Source organism: Saccopteryx leptura, chromosome 3, assembly GCF_036850995.1.
Source record: "Saccopteryx leptura isolate mSacLep1 chromosome 3, mSacLep1_pri_phased_curated, whole genome shotgun sequence".
Taxonomy (NCBI): Eukaryota; Metazoa; Chordata; class Mammalia; order Chiroptera; family Emballonuridae; genus Saccopteryx; species Saccopteryx leptura.
In genome coordinates this window covers 246,723,908-246,740,599 of record NC_089505.1, presented here as the reverse complement: position 1 = coordinate 246,740,599, position 16,692 = coordinate 246,723,908, and the positions used below count along the sequence as shown (strand labels likewise).

General features: G+C 39.4%; 1 long non-coding RNA gene across 2 annotated transcripts in view; it reads left to right on the top strand.

Moving 5' to 3' along the window:
* The window catches only part of LOC136400811 (uncharacterized), a 38,060-nt gene extending 31,923 nt beyond the window's left edge, over positions 1–6,137 (top strand). For both annotated transcript variants that reach the window (XR_010750400.1, XR_010750399.1), the window contains exon 3: positions 5,714–6,137. This is a non-coding gene — a long non-coding RNA (uncharacterized lncRNA). The remainder of the gene's footprint in view (positions 1–5,713) is intronic.
* The last annotated feature ends 10,555 nt before the right edge of the window (positions 6,138–16,692 follow it).

The following is a 16,692-nucleotide window of genomic DNA, read 5'->3' as shown; positions in this document are numbered from 1 at the left end:
TACCAGGACAACTTTGGCAGATGGATGTTACTCATATACCTTCATTTGGTAAACAGTCGTATGTCCACATTACAGTGGATACATATTCCGGATCTATAGTAACCTCTGTCAGAACAGGAGAGGCTGCTAAGCAAGTTATAGCTCATTGTCTGTATGCATTGTTCTATTATTGGATTTCCTAAACTGGCTAAACTGAAAATGCTCCTGCATATGGAGCAAAAGCATTTACTGTATTTTGTCATGCTTACAATCTTTAAAGTTAAGGTATTATTAAAGTGTACTCAGCAAACATTTTAAGGTCAATTAAAAAATTTTTTTAAAGGGGGTAGTCATATCCTGGAACTCCTACAGGTCTACCATATCATGCTTCTTACTTAAAAAAAAATTTACATTTCTTTTGAATGCTGATGAACAGGAGACACCAAATCTTTTTCGCCTGCAAACTACTACCTTCTTTATTAGATCCAGCTAATAATACTGTTTTGTCTTTTTCCAAATAGCTCCAGATATATGGAAAAGATTTATATAGGCGGATGGGGATCCTCAAACCCCTCAGCGAGATCTTCTGAGCATGGCTTTTAAGATGCCTAGAGGCAGAAAAAAACCAATAGAGATCAGGGGAACTATCAGCTTTTAGGATACACCCTTAAAGGCTCCAATGCCACAAAGGGGTCTCATAGGATGCCATCTGGGTCCTGCTTCAATAGTGGAAAGGAAGGTCATTGAGCTAAAACCTGCCAGGCTTACATGCCTCTGCTGTGAGGAAACATGGACACTGGAAGGTAGGCTTCCCCCTCGCCCCTCTAAGGGAGGGTTCAGTCTCTTCCAGCCCTGCTCCAGCCACCTATGACCTAACCTTGCCCAGAATGCTGGGGTTAGCCACTGAAGGCTGAAGGTGCCCAGGGCCATCGGCCCCATCTACGGACACTGTGGACGAGCCTTGGGTATTTCTTCCAAGAAGCAGGTAAACTGATCTCATTTGCACAAGGGCCACTTAACTATGTTTTGCCTGAATAGTCAGGTTTTTTATTCTTCCCTCAAAGATCTCTGTTGTGGGTGTTGATAGTCCTATTTTCTGCTGCTTTGCTTAATATATAGTATTTCCTTTATCCCTCCTACCTCAATGCCCCACTCATATTTCAGGCCGGGATCTACTCCTAATTTAGAGCTCTCTTTCTCCTTTTTACCAACTTCTATTATGAATCTACCTTGGCCACCCAGCTTAGTGTATCCCAAAGTTCTCTTTACCATGCCACAGTTGCAGAGCTCCAGGGAAAAGCAACCTGGTCTCATCTCTCCAGGCAGAGGAGAACAGAAGCTCCATATCCACGGATGCTGCAAATGGCCTTTCCAGTCTACCTGAATCATTACCAGCTAGAAGCAGCGATCACTGGGACTTGGACATGAGCTGCAAAGTATAGAATGGTGACAACAATTCCAGTGCCATGTGGACTTTTCCTGGATGTGGACTTTTCCTGGACTCCTGCTCCCTGTGACAGCTCCTAACAGACTTAACTGTGGTTGAGTTGCATTTTTCAGGAATTTGACATGGTGATGGGGCCAACTTGGACTTGGTGATCATGTTAAGGACACTACTCTTTTATGGATTCTTGCTGTATTGGCCAAGAGTTTGCTTAAAGGCTTTTAATCACTGTAAAAAAAAATAGAAGACTAGATAAAGAAGATGGGGCACATATACACCAGGGTATGCTATTCAGCTAGAAGAAATGATGACATCAGATCACTTACAGCAGAATGGTGGAATCTTGATAACATTATGCGGAGTGAAATAAGTGAATCAGAAAAAAACAAGAACTGCAGGATTCCATACATTGGTGGGACATAAAAATGAGACTAAGAGACATGGACAGGCGTGGGGTGGTTACGGGGGGTGGAGGGAGGGGAGGAGGGAGAGGGGGAGGGGGAGGGGGAGGGGTACAAAGAAAACTGGATAGAGGGTGACGAGGACGATCTCTCTTTGGGTGATGGGTATACAACAGAACTAAATGACAAGATAACCTCGAAATGTTTTCTTTGAATATATGTACCCTGATTTATTGATGTCACCCCATTAAAATAAAAATTTATATCTTTTATATATATATATATATATATATATATATATATATATATATATATATATATATATATAAAAGATGTTAGTGTTCTAGGTCCCTTCTACATTTCTGGTTCACTGTGCTTCACATTTTTTGTTTTGATTTCATGGTTGCTTTACCTCCAGGCACCTTTTTCATTCTAAGGCAGGAAAATGGCAGAGGAGAGGCAGATGTATGGAACCAGCAGACTTCTTTCTGTCTTTTTGGCCAGACTGTCCCTTGGGCACCTCTGGCTGCGTGAACAGCTGAGGAATCCAGGATTCGTGTTACAGCCTCGGGCAGAAGGCAATGGGGCAGGGGCTGGAAATGGGCTCTGAGTGAGCCAACCTATCTATAAGGTTTGCCACAATAGTCAAAGCCATAAACATACTTACCAACAGGATCTGATTCTTTGATAGACTTCAGAAACTTGAATGAACATGTACTGGAAAATATTTAGAGTAGGTTTCATAGCACTATCCATGTCTAAATATAAGTCTCAGAGGAAATGTATTTAAATGTTCTCTCATATGATGCTCTTCGTGGCAATTCCCAGGCTTTTGTGAATTATTAGAATAAAAAGTCCTATAGTGGAGCAGTAGTGGGGCATTGGGTCATATTTATCTCAATTTGTTGGTGATCCACAATTATGAAAAGCACATACAACAATTTTGAGTTTATGTTTTGTATGAAATGACAATAGTCACTCAGACTTTTCACTGGGGACACCTTGATGTTTATGAGGTGAAAAAACAAAAACTTTTGACCATTTGTTGACTTCCATAGCAAAATGTTTCTGTCTTCTCTGATTATGGAAAACGTGCTGCTAGCATGCAAAGAGTCCCTCTCGATTTGAGGAACTACTATGGAGAAAATATTAAATTTAGTTTATTCATTCTCTTATGTACATGGCATTGTTCTGTTGCTTAGTACACAGCAGTGAAAGAGAAAAAATAGACAAAAATTCTTGCCTTTGTGTAGCTTAGATTCCATTGGGAAGTGGGTGATAAATAAAATATATGATGATGGTAAATACTATGGAGAAAGATAAAAACAGGCACAGGGGAGATAAAACAAGGGAGGTGAGTAGCTACAGCAAAGATTTCAAAAATAGATGACATTTAAACAAAGAATGTCAGAAGGTGACAAAGTAAGCCTTGCAGATGTGAGGAAGAGTGGTCCAGGTTAAGGGAAAGTAAGTGCAAAGACCCTGAGGCAAGAGCACACCTGCCTTCTATGGAGAATAGCAGGAGAGCAAAGAGAGCAATGGGAATAGTAGAGATGTAATGCGGGTAGGGGGGAAAGGCTCTTTAAGGCCCTATAGGCCACTGTAAGGACTTTTCCATTTATTTGAGATGATGGGAGCCATTGAAGGCTTTAGGCAGAGGAGTGGAATGCCTGATTTATATTTGAAAAGGATCACTCTGGCTACAGTGTTGAGAACAGAATGTAGGGTACAAAAGTACACACAGGGAGATCAGGTAGAAAGCTCTTGCAATAATTCATGCAAAAAAAAATCAAAAATAAAAAACCCAGTTACATGGAATAGGGTGATCTTGTGGAGTTGGTGAGAAGTGCTTGAATTTTGGAAAAGTTTTGATGACAGAAATTAGCTGGTGGATGTCTGAGAAAGATTTTTGGCCTGAGCAACTAACTGGGAGGTTGGCATTGCTACTTACTGACATGGGGAAGACAATGACAATTATGTGCCAGGCATTGTTATAGTTGCTTTAGGAACTAGAAAAGGTTTTCTTGGGGGGAGGTTGCTTAGTACAAGCCATGTTTAAGAATGGATATCTAGGCCCTGGCCAGTTGGCTCAGTGGTAGAGTGTCGACCTGGCATGTGGAAGTCCCGGGTTTGATTCCCGGCCAGGGAACACAGGAGAAGCACCCATCTACTTCTCCCCCCTCCTCCCTCTCCTTTCACTCTATCTCTCTCTTCCCCTCCCACAGCCAAGGCTCCATTGGAGCAAAAGTTGGCCCAGGTGCTGAGGATGGCTCCATGGCCTCCACCTCAGATGCTAGAATGGCTCCAGTTGCAACAGAGCAATGCCCCAGATGGGCAGAGCATCGCCCCTTAGTGGGCATGCCAGGTGGATTTCAGTAGGGCACATGCAGGAGTCTGTCTCTCTGCCTCCCCACTTCTCACTTCAGAAAAAAAAAGAATGGATATCTAAGTAAAAATGTCATGCAGACAGCTGAATATATCAGTCTAAACTGGAGGCATAAAATTTGAATCTTCATGAAACAAGGTCTGCTTCATTAACTGGAATTTGTCCTCCTCATACTGAAAATAAGCAGGAAAAGACAAATTATCACTGCTGTAATTAAAGCTTTTAGGATCTGGTAGTTTAGTTTCAATCACTCAGATGTAAATAACAGATTGCACCCATCTGGGGCTCCACCTGTGCTTCAGACCACAACTGTGCTAACATCAGCATCCATAGGAGTTGCTCTCTTGCTCTGTACAACATTGAAATGCAATCCAGAAACACATCAGTGTCCAGTTAGTGACTAACGGGGTATCAGTGAGTTAAGTCAGAGTGATGCAGCTGAAGCTGAAAAAGAGCTTCAAAACCAATGCATTCTGGGAAGTCACCATAGAAGTTATAGTCCTTTGTGATAGCACTGGGACCATCAAACTGAATAAATTTTAATGTTATTCATTTATTCTGGAGTTGTTTCTGTTCCTTTCTAAGATTTTTTTTCCCTTTTAAAAAAAACAAAAAAACTTGAGGCAGAAGACCTCCAGCAGCCTGTGGTGATTATGATGGGTATGTCTGTGGGTATCTCCAGTCTCAGTCATGCCATCTCTGGCTTCTAAAGCCTGTTTAGGATACCAAGCGCAATACTAGGGTTTCTTGAACACAGCTTGTCATTAAGGGTGACCCAAATGACAATTTGGCAGCCATAAAGGTTGTGCTGTCACCTGACACTTATAAATAATCACATTCCATACCCTACCAGTACTGCAATATTTTTACTCTCTTTTACCATTGTCAACTTTTAATTTGTCTTTCTTTGTCTGCTGGTTATGTAGATCATTTCTTCAATATATTCATTGGTTCTTCTTATTTCTTCTTTATATCTTATCACTTTCAACCAAAATTCTTGATACCCAATAGTCCAGTGGTAGTCAACCTGGTCCGTACTGCCCACTAGTGGACATTCCAGCTTTCATGATGGGTGGTAGCAGAGCAACCAAAGTATAAATAAAAAGATAGATTTAACTATAGTAAGTTGTTTTATAAAGATTTATTCTGCCAAACTTAGCGAAAATCTGACATAAAGTATGATACTTGGTAAGTAATTATTATTATATGCTTTAACTTTCTGTAACTATGCTTTATAAATTTTCTAAAGTAAAGTTACTTCCCTACTTTATAAATCATCATTACTGTGGAACCGGTAGGCAGTTAGAAAATTTTACTACTAACAGAGACACAAAAGTGGGCAGTAGGTATAAAAAGGTTGACTACCTCTGCAATAGTCTATTGGTTTTATTTCTAGTAGAGCACACATTGAATTTGTCTACTCTGTTAAAAGCTTCAGTATGTTCTGTACTGTTTTAACTGGTCTATGAATATTAATATTCTCTTTTGTTTCATTTTTTGTAGCAGCAGACTGATGTGTGTCCTGATGTTTTAAACATGCTAACTTGTCAACCCCCTTCCCACGAATGGCCAACTGGAGTACGTGAAGAAGCCATTTCCAGTTTCCTCCATTGTTGATGCATTGGCTCCATTTGTAGGGTTTGTGTAACCCAACCAAGATGTCTGTGGACATATTCTTCTCTGTGTGGCTGCATGACAAGATGTGTCTGCACAAGATTATCTATCCTCACCAACTTTTTTGCATTAGAATTCTGTACAGTCTTCAAAAGTGAATGTCTAAAATCAAACACCTACCTCACTGTCTGTAAACTTTCTTGCATTTTCTATGCATTTGGATATCCAGGGTTGATGTGGGATTGGATGATGATGAAGTGACTACCAGGGCCCTAGAGGTTATAAATGCTACCAATGGGGGAAATAAAAAGCTATTTTAGGCCCTGGCTGGTTGGCTCAGCGGTAGAGCGTCGGCCTGGCGTGCGGGGGACCCGGGTTCGATTCCTGGCCAGGGCACATAGGAGAAGCACCCATTTGCTTCTCCACCCCCACCCCCTCCTTCCTCTCTGTCTCTCTCTTCCCCTCCCACAGCCAAGGCTCCATTGGAGCAAAGATGGCCCGGGCGCTGGGGATGGCTCCTTGGCCTCTGCCCCAGGCGCTAGAGTGGCTCTGGTCGCGGCAGAGCGACGCCCCGGAGGGGCAGAGCATTGCCCCCTGGTGGGCAGAGCGTCGCCCCTGGTGGGCGTGCCAGGTGGATCCCGGTCGGGCGCATGCGGGAGTCCGTCTGACTGTCTCTCCCCGTTTCCAGCTTCAGAAAATTACAAAAAAAAAAAAAAAAAAAAGCTATTTTAAACAGATGAATCACACCTTGCTGTCACTCTAGTTTAAGTATTTCCCAAACAGTTAATAGCAAGCTATCACAAACCCCACAAAGTCGTTTAGAGTGGTGACTGTCTTTGTTCAGTTGGGAGAGTTGTAAAAATCATCTGGTTTCCACCATCACACAGAGTACACACTCTTCAGGTCAGCTCCACAGTCCTACTAGGGTTATAGATACTGTTGCCTTGGTGATTGCTAAAACAAAACTATTTCAACTGTGGTTGTCCTGATGCCATAAACGAGTTCATAGATAAATGTAGCATTTTTTAATAAGTTCTTTAAAATGTTGGTGGTGATATCCTTGATAGCATGTAAGGGGCAACTGAATAACAACAAAATCCCACTTTGAACATCACAGCAGAAAGGATGAAATATTAGAATCTCTAACGGGGAATAGTTCCACATTAAACTGTCAATCTGACTATGTGGTCTTAACAGAGAAATAAAAGTGGTTGACACTTTAAATTCATAAAGTCCCTTTATATTTTGAGAGCTGATGCTTAGAGATGCCCTGACAGACATCAATGGGGCCCAGAGAACCTCTTCAGTCCAGCAAGCCCCATGATAAATTCTGTTCGGTGTCCCGCTCTCCCATTCTGTTGTTTCACAAATAATGCCACCTAATTCCACTGCGTAAAGTTGGTCTATATCTTAATGTGCAGCTTGAAAACAATTCTGCTGCTATTCATCTCTGCATCTCTGCCAATGAAAGAAAGGATATATATATATTTGTAAACATGTATGTATGCCTACTGCATATATGACTGTGTATGTACATATAATAAAATTATGTTTTCTGTCAAACTTTAAGCAAATGTTTAAAATCTGCAAATGGTTTTATCTCCAAACATCACTCAAGCATAGTGGTCCAACAGGACTCATAATTTCCCCTTCTTCGGATCCAGCACATCCCAACATACTGGACGTAGAATTCTTGGGGAAGAGGAGAATCTGAAAATTCCAAATTGAAAGACAGAGCGAAGGCTTCTTAAAAACTTCCTTAGTTTATGTACAACTTTAGATAGGTTTTCAAAAAGAGTAACCTCAAGCCTAACATTGGAACCCTGGGATATTATAGTGGTTTGATGTTTTTAAATAGGCTATGGTGTCATGTAGAGAATGAGAAAAATCTATGAGGCAGTTCTTTCTGTCTGAATTTCTTGGGCAGGAAAGGAGGGAGGGTCAAGGGTTTATTATGAGTCTTTTGTTTCTTGATAAACAGCTTAAAGTCAATATTCAAAGCATGCAGCTTCAAGATGGCAAAACTTGGTTCCTTTCAGCTGTTTTGAATTCTCAGTCTGATAATTCCAACATCACTGCCATGGCTGGTTTCCATAGTTGCTCTGCTTTTTCAGATTGTGCTTTCGTCTTTTCTATGCCTTGTAATATTTTTTTAAGAGCTGGACATGATTTATCTGGTAAAGGGAACCCCTGTAAACAGGGCTTTAACAACATGGGGGTGAAGTATGAGGGGGAGAGGAGACATTCTATAGTCCTATGATTAGGTCTCAATTTTTTAATGAGCCTGTCCCTCTGGACTGTAAGCTTCACAAATGTTTTAATTTTTTTTTTCTCTTCCCTTAGGTGTGGGAGGATGTCTAGAGCTGACTGGAGTTGAGTATTTCCCTCCCCTCAGGTTAGATAGGCTCTGTTTGTACACCACCAGGTTAGACTCTGATTAACCAGTTTCTCCTGATGACAGAAGAACAGAGAACTCTGGCTATTTCAAAAATGGTCACGTTCCCCTCCTAGAAACATGAGGGTATTTTTCTCCAATATTTACTCTGGGAACCTACCTGAGTTCCTGGAGGAGGTAAATTTCCAAACTTGTGCCCCCCTTCGATGACTGGGTCCCCTTTGGAATATTTAACTCTCAGAGTTGTCCACCCTGCGCCTCCAAGAATTTGTCAACGACAGTTCAGGTTGCCGTCTGGCACTGGTTATTGTGGTGGTTTCTGCTTCAGAGCCTGCTCAGGAAGCCGTGACTCCCTTATCTCTGTCTGTCCCTCCAGTTTTGGTGGCAGCAGGTTGCTTTGCGTCCTCCCCTCTCTTATGAATCCAGGAAGAGTTGATTTCTCCCTTGTTCAGGTTTTTTCTTGTTAGGATGCAGTGGCTACTCCAAGCTACCTACATGCACATCTGAAAACTGGAAGCTTCCTTCTTATTTAAACATCTTTAAAAAAATTTTTATTTATTTACTTTTAGAGAGAAAGGAGAAAGAGAGAGGAAAGAGATGGAGAAAACAGGGGGAGGAGCAGGAAGCATCAACTCCCATATGTGCCCTGACCAAGCAAGCCCAGGTTTCAAACCCGGAACCTCAGCGTTTCAGGTCAATGCTTTATCCACTGTGCCACCACAGGTCAGCCCCCCAGACTTTCTTCTTATAAACATGAATGATGAAAAAGCTAGAGCAGGAAGATGTGTGGATGTGATGGGGGTGTGGGTAGGTGCTGTCACACGAGCACCTGTGTGTGTGCTTGTGCGTGTGCGCATGCGCCAAGGCACATACTAGAGATGGCCCTACTAAGACCTTTTTTTAAAAATTAATTTTAATGGGGTGACATTGATAAATCAGGGTACATATGTTCAGAGAAAACATCTCTAGGTTATTTTGACATTTGATTATGCTGCATTCCCATAACCCAAAGTTCAATTGTCTTCTGTCACCTTCTAACTTGTTTTCTTTGAGCCCCTCCCCTTCTCCAACCCTTCCTCTCTCCTCCCCCCCAACCCATAACCCCCACACTCTTGTCCATGTCTCTGAGTCTCATTTTTATGTCCCACCTATGTATGGAAATATATAGTTCTTAGTTTTTTCTGATTTACTTATTTCGCTCAGTATAATGTTATCAAGGTCCATTCATGTTATTGTAAATGATCCGATGTCATCATTTCTTATGGCTGAGTAGTATTCCATAGTATATATGTACTAAAGCTTTTTAATCCACTCGTCTTTTGATGGACACTTGGGCTGTTTCCAGATCTTCGCTATTGTGAACAATGCCGCCATAAACATGGGGGTGCATTTCTTCTTTTCAAACAGTGCTATGGTGTTCTTGGGGTATATTCCTAAAAGTGGTATAGCTGATTCAAAAGGCAGTTCGATTTTCAATTTCTTGAGGAATCTCCATACTGTTTTCCACAGTGGCTGCACCAGTCTGCATTCCCACCAGCAGTGCAGGAGGGTTCCCTTTTCTCCACATCCTCGCCAGCACTTATTCTGTGTTGTTTTGTTGATGAACGCCATTCTGACTGGTGTGAGATGATATCTCATTGTGGTTTTAATTTGCATTTCTCTAATGATTAGTGATGTTGAGCATTTTTTCATATGCCTATTGGCCATCTGTATGTCCTCTTTGGAGAAGTGTCTATTCATTTCTTTCGCCCATTTTTTGATTGGATTGTTTGTCTTCCTGGTATTGAGTTTTACAAGTTCTTTATAAATTTTGGTTATTAACCCCTTATCAGATGTATTGTCAAATATATTCTCCCACTGTGTAGTTTGTCTTTTTATTCTGTTCTTATTGTCTTTCGCTGTGCAAAAGCTTTTTAGTTCGATATAGTCCCATTTGTTTATCCTGTCTTTTATTTCACTTGACCATGGAGATAAATCGGCAAATATATTGCTACGAGAGATGTCAGAGAGCTTACTGCCTATGTTTTCTTCTAAGATGCTTATGGTTTTACAGCTTACATTTAAGCCTTTTACCCATTTTGAGTTTATTTTTGTGAATGGTATAAGATGGTGGTCTAGTTTCATTTTTTTGCAGGTAGCTGTCCAATTTTCCCAACACCATTTGTTAAAGAGGCTGTCTTTACTCCAATGTATGCTCTTACCTCCTTTGTCAAATATCAGTTGTCCATAAAAGTGTGGGTTTATTTCTGGGTTCTCAGTTCTGTTCCATTGATTTATATGCCTGTTCTTATGCCTGTACCAGGCTGTTTAGAGTACAATGTCCTTGTAGTATAACTTGATAACTTTATTCTTCCTTTTCAAGATTGTTGAGGCTATTCATGTTCTCATTTGGTTCTATATAAATGTTTGGAATATGTGTTCTATATCTTTGAAGTAAGTCCTTGGTATTTTACTTGGTATTGCATTGCATTTATAAATTGCTTTGGGGAATATAGACATTTTAATGATGTTTATTCTTCCTAACCATGAGCACAGTATATGCTTCCAATTGTTTGTATCTTCCCTGATTTCTTTTATCAATGTTTTATAATTTTCTGAGTACAAGTCTTTAATCTCCCTGGTTAAATTTATTCCTAGGTACTTTATTTTTTTGGTTGCAGTGGTGAAGGGGATTGCTTCCTTAATTTCTCTTTCTGACAGTTCATTGTTAGGGTATAAAAATGCCTCTGATTTCTGAGTATTAATTTTATATCCTGCCACCTTGCTGAATTCATTTATCAGGTCCAGTAGTTTTTGACTGAGACTTTAAGGTTTTCTATATACAATATCATATCATCTGCAAATAATGATAGTTTTAGTTCTTCTTTTCCAATTTGGATGCCTTTTATTTCTTTTTCTTGTCTGATTGCTGTGGCTAGGACTTCCAGAACTATGTTGAATAAGAGTGGTGAAAGGGGGCACCCCTGCCTTGTTCCTGATCTTAAGGGTATTGCTTTTAATTTTTGCCCATTGCGTGTGATGTTGGCTGTGGGTTTGTCATAGATGGCCTTTATCATGTTGAGGTATATTCCCTGTATTCCCACTTTGTTGAGAGTTTTGATCATGAATGGGTGCTGGATTTTATCAAATGTTTTTTCTGCATCTATTGAAATTATCATGTGGTTTTTCTCCTTCCTTTTGTTTATATGATGAATCACATTGATTGATTTACAAATATTGTACTAGCCTTGCCTCCCAAGAATAAATCCCACTTGATCATGGTGTATGATTTTTTTCATGTATTGCTGGATCTGGTTTGCTAATATTTTGTTGAGGTTCTTAGCATCTAAATTCATCAGGGATATTGGCCTATAATTTTCTTTCTTTGTGTTGTCTTTGCCTGGTTTTGGAATCAGAATTGTATTCACCTCAGAAAAGGAGCTTGGAAGTCTTCCTTCCTCTTGAATTTTTTTGAAATAGCTTGAGAAGGATAGGAGTTAGTTCTTCTTTGAATATTTGGTAGAATTCACTTGTGAAGCCATCAGGCCCAGGACTTTTCTTTTTTGGGAGTTTTTTGATAACTGTTTCAATCTCATTTGTTGTAATTGGTCTGTTTAGGTTTTCTGATTCTTCCAGATTAATTTTTGGAATATTACATGTTTCGAGGAATTTGTCCATTTCATCTAGGTTGTCTAGTTTTTTTGCGTACAGTTCTTTCTAGTATTTTCTTACAATATTTTGTATTTCTATTGTGTCAGTTGTTATTTCTCCACTCTCATTTCTAATTTTATTTATTTGAGTCCTCTCTCTTTTTTTCTTGATGAGTCTGGTTAAGGGTTCATCAATCTTGTTTACCTTTTCAAAGAACCAGCTCCTGGTTTTATTGATCCTCTGTATTGTTTCTTTAGTCTCTATGTCATTTATTTCTGCTCTGATCTTTATTATTTCCTTTCTTCTACTAGCTCTGGGTTTTACATGCTGTTCTTTTTCTAGTTCTTTTAGATGCAGGGTCAAGTTGTTTATTTGAGTTTTTTCTAGCTTCTTGAGGTATGTCTGTAATGCTATGAACTTCCCTCTCAAGACTGCTTTTGCTTTGTCCAATAAATTTTGAGTTGATGTATGCTCGTTATCATTCATTTCTAGGAATTTTTTTATTTCTTCTTTGATCTCATTGTTAACCCATTTGTTATTTAATAACATGCTATTTAGTTTTCATGTGTTTGAGTATTTTTCCGTTTTTCTGTTGTGGTTGATTTCTAGTTTCATGCCATTGTGATCAGAGAAAGTGCTCAATATGATTTCAATCTTCTTAAATTTCTTGAGACTGCTTTTGTGCCCTAACATGTGGTCTATCCTAGAGAATGTACCATGAGCATTTGAAAAGAATGCATATTTTGCTGCTTTAGAATGAAAGGGTCTGAAGATATCTATTAAATTGAGTTGATCTAGTATGTCCTTTAAGTCTGTTGTTTCTTTGTTAATTTTCTTTCTTGAGGATCTATCTAGTGATGTTAGTGGGGTATTGAAATCCCCTACTATTATAGTATTGCTGTTGATCTCGCCCTTTAAATCCATCAAAGTCTGTTTTATATATTTAGGTGCTCCTATATTAGGTGCGTAGATATTTATAACGGTTATATCTTCCTGTTGGATTGCTCCCTTTATCATTATGTAGTAACCTTCTTTATCTCTTACTATTGCCTTTGTTTTAAAGTCCATTTTGTCTGATATAAGTATTGCTACCTCAGCTTTTTTTTCATTTCCATTTGCGTGAAATATTTTTTTTTCCATCCTTTTATTTTCAATCTATGTACATCTTTTGTTTTAAGGTGTGTCTCTTGTAGACAGCATATGTATGGGTCCTGTTTTCTTATCCACGCAGCTACCCTACGTCTTTTGATCTGATCATTTAAGTCATTTACATTTAAGGTTATTATTGATATGTAGTTGTTTATTGCCATTTTATTCTTTAAAACTGTATTCCTCTTTTTGTTATATTCTTTTTCTCCTTTGATCTGTTTACAACAGGCCCCTTAGCATTTCTTGCAGCCTTGGTTTGGTTGTAGTGAATTCTTTCAGGTTTTTTTGTCTGGAAAGCTTTTTATTTCTCCTTTAATTTTAAACAATAGCCTTGCTGGATAAAGTAGTCTTGGTTGTAGGCTCTTGTTCTGCATTTTTTGAATATTTCTTGCCATTCCCTTCTGGCCTCAAGTGTTTCTGTTGAGAAGTCGGAAGTCATCCTTATGGGGGCTCCTTTATAACTGATAGTCTTTTTTCTCTAGCAGCTTTTAATATTTTCTCTTCATCACTTAGCTTTGGTATTTTAATTATGATGTGCCTTGGTGTAGATTTCTTTGGGTTTCTCTTTAATTGAGTTCTCTGTGCTTCTTGAACTTGTGAGATGTTTTCCTGCCTTAATTTAGGGAAGTTTTTCGCTATGATATGTTTGAACAAAGTCTCTATCCCTTGTTCTTTCTCTTCTTCTTCAGGAATCCCTATGATGTAGATGTTATTTCTCTTCATGTTGTCACAGAGCTCTCTTAGAGTTTCCTCAGACTTTTTGAGTCTCTTTTCTTTTTTCTGCTCTGCTTATATACCTTCATTTATCTTGTCCTCTAACACGCTGATTCGATTCTCAGCTTCATCCATCCTGCTTTTAATTCCTTTCATTGTGGTCTTAATTTCTGATATTGCATTTGTCATTTCTGACTGATTCTTTTTTATTATTTCAATGTCCTTTTTTATATTTGCTATCTCTTTATTTAGGTGTTTGTAATGACCATCTATTGTTGTTCTAATATCTTTGAGCATCATAACAATCATTATTTTAAACTCTGCATCTGGTAATTTGGTTATATCTGACTCATTCAGGTCCTTTTCTGGAGATTTCTCTGCATTTCTCTGCTTTCTCATTTTGTCTGTGTAAAAGAAGGTTGTGGTCACTGGAGTCCACTGGGTGTGGCCTCCGTGTTCCCTAGGTGTGGTCTGTCTGCAGGCCCACCACCCCCTTCTACTGTTGCTGCCTAGGGCGTTTGGGTATGGGTGTTGCCGGTGTCTGCTCACTGGGGCTGTTGCTGTGTTTTCCGCCTCTTCGACACAGGAGTGTCCTACTAAGTCCTTGAAATGAGATTCTAGTGGTTTAAAATCCCCGAGGGGACTAGTAACATTGTCTTTATTTTTACTTTTCTGAACATTTTTTTAAATCAAAATAAGTGGTTTCACATTGGGAACATGAAGTGGCTTTCTCATCTTTGGGGAAGAGGTTGCCTTGGAGGGGTGTCCCGGGGAGGGACTGTCTCAGAGGCAGAGGAGTGCTGGTCTGAGAGTTTGCCCTTTGTTTGGAAACCTGCTTCAAGTTTGATGTTACATATTTTTCTGAGAGTTTTGGATCTACCATTTCCTATTTTTTCAATCTTTTAGAAGGCTCTTAATTTAGTTTTTGTAAGAAAAATTTCATCAAGCAGCTAAGACAAGAGAGAAAACAGGAAGGGAAGGTGGTTTGAGGCTAGTGACACTTGGTTCAGATATAAACCCCAGAGGAATTTTAAACTTTTCTTGGCCTTTATTTCTACATTTTGGAGTCTTTACTCACAACTCACCTCCACTACACTCCCAGAAATAGTCATTTCAGATGGGGGGAGGGGGTGAAGCATTTTCTGAGAAGTAGGTTGGGTAATGGTAATTTTGGGTAAGATCTTTCAACAAGTTAGGGGGTTAAGAGACTTTAAATGTTTTGGTTTAGTTTACACATAATGGCTACAGGCTTATTTGTGGAAGAAAAATTTAAAAACAACCAGAAATAATTTGTGGGGGTGGGCTGAAGTGGGTAGGCAATTAAGAGATTAGTTTGATGATATTGACATGAAAGGGGGGGCGCAACAGAATTAATTAGAAAGATATGGCTAGTGTCCTATGCTGCAGATCCATGTTCACAGACAGATCCCTGTTCACAGTTTAAGACTTCTGTTCCTGATTAGAGAATTAAGGTGCACATAACTCCTCGGGGCAGGGTCATTCCTCTGTGGCTCCCTGTTTCACTTTGTGCTTTCAGTAAGCAGGATCCAAGCCTCATTCCCTGAAAGACTGGAGGGGAAAAGCAATCATTGGTATGTCACACACCTCTATTTTAGGACTCACCCAAACTATTGCATCTTTACAAACTTCTCCATGCCTCCACTGCATCCCCAAATGCCCTGGACATGGACTTGGGAAGGCTTTTTCATTGGCTTTCAATTGTTACACAAAAGGGCTTCTGCCTAAGACATCCAGACCCCTCATAATTAAATACAGTATGGGGCTGACATTACTCTCAAGTCGTCTTCTCTGATCACAGCAAGATGAGGGAGAAGCAAGGGCTTCTGTTTTAAAAATAATCTATCCGCAATGTTCAAAGGTGAACCATGGGGCCCACCCTCTCCTGGGCTTTGATGATTCCTGGTAAACTGAACTATGTCACATTAAATCAGTGGTTCTCAAAGTGTGCGCCAGGGCACACTGGTGCACCCTAGAAGATTTCCAGGTGTGCCCTATGGTATTCCAGAGAAATATGTGCCTGTTGGGGACCAAAAAACCAACAAGGATTTTGGAGTTTAGATTTTTGGGGGACAGAGGTGTGGGGAATTGGCTGTAAGATGACAGTCTGCCCAACTCCCACCTCACTTGCCTGATTAGGTTGCAAAAGGCTGTTAAGCTGGGGTGCTGGATTGTTTACACTACCCCTTATGTTCCCCAGAAAGACTGGAGGCAAGTTTCTTCTATCCTTTGTTTGGTGTAAAGTTAAGATGATATGTATGGTGGGGGTTTTCTGCAGTCAACACAATTAAGAGTAAAAAGAGAGGAATTCTTCAATGTATTGATGAGGAAATGAGAGTTTGCCTTTCAAATATATGCCCAAATATTGAAGAAATCGTTAGGACACATCAGGTTTATGTTTGTCATAAACATAAAAATGAAAAAACTTAACACATTTGCACCGGGACCTGCCGAATTTACTAAATCTTACCAGGAATGTATCTATATATATAAAAAGATAACTTTTTTAAAAAAATTTTTACCCCTTTTTTTTATGAATTCTAAGAAGTGTACCTCAAAAAATGTAAGATAAAAATGTTTTTTAATGTCAGAATAAATTTAATTTTGTCGTATTTGTTTTGTTTAATTACCATAAAAGCATGCTTGGACTTTATATTTTTTCTTTAATATTTGACATAATTATTTGTAACATAATTCTCAGAAATTTGTATATAGTGCACCTGCAATTACTTTTGGATTTTAAATGCACCTTGACTTCAAAAAGTTTGAGAACCACTGCATTAAATGTTCATGCAGGAGCATATTGACCACCTTATTTAAAGATGTCTGCAAAGTGTGTGGGTGCAGATTGGCCTTGCACAGTAGTAGCCAGACATAGTGAGGACACGTTATATTCTTGACCTTCAACCCTCTTCAATCTCTAAACCTGGATTTGTTAGAACTGGGCTAGAAGGAACAGGAA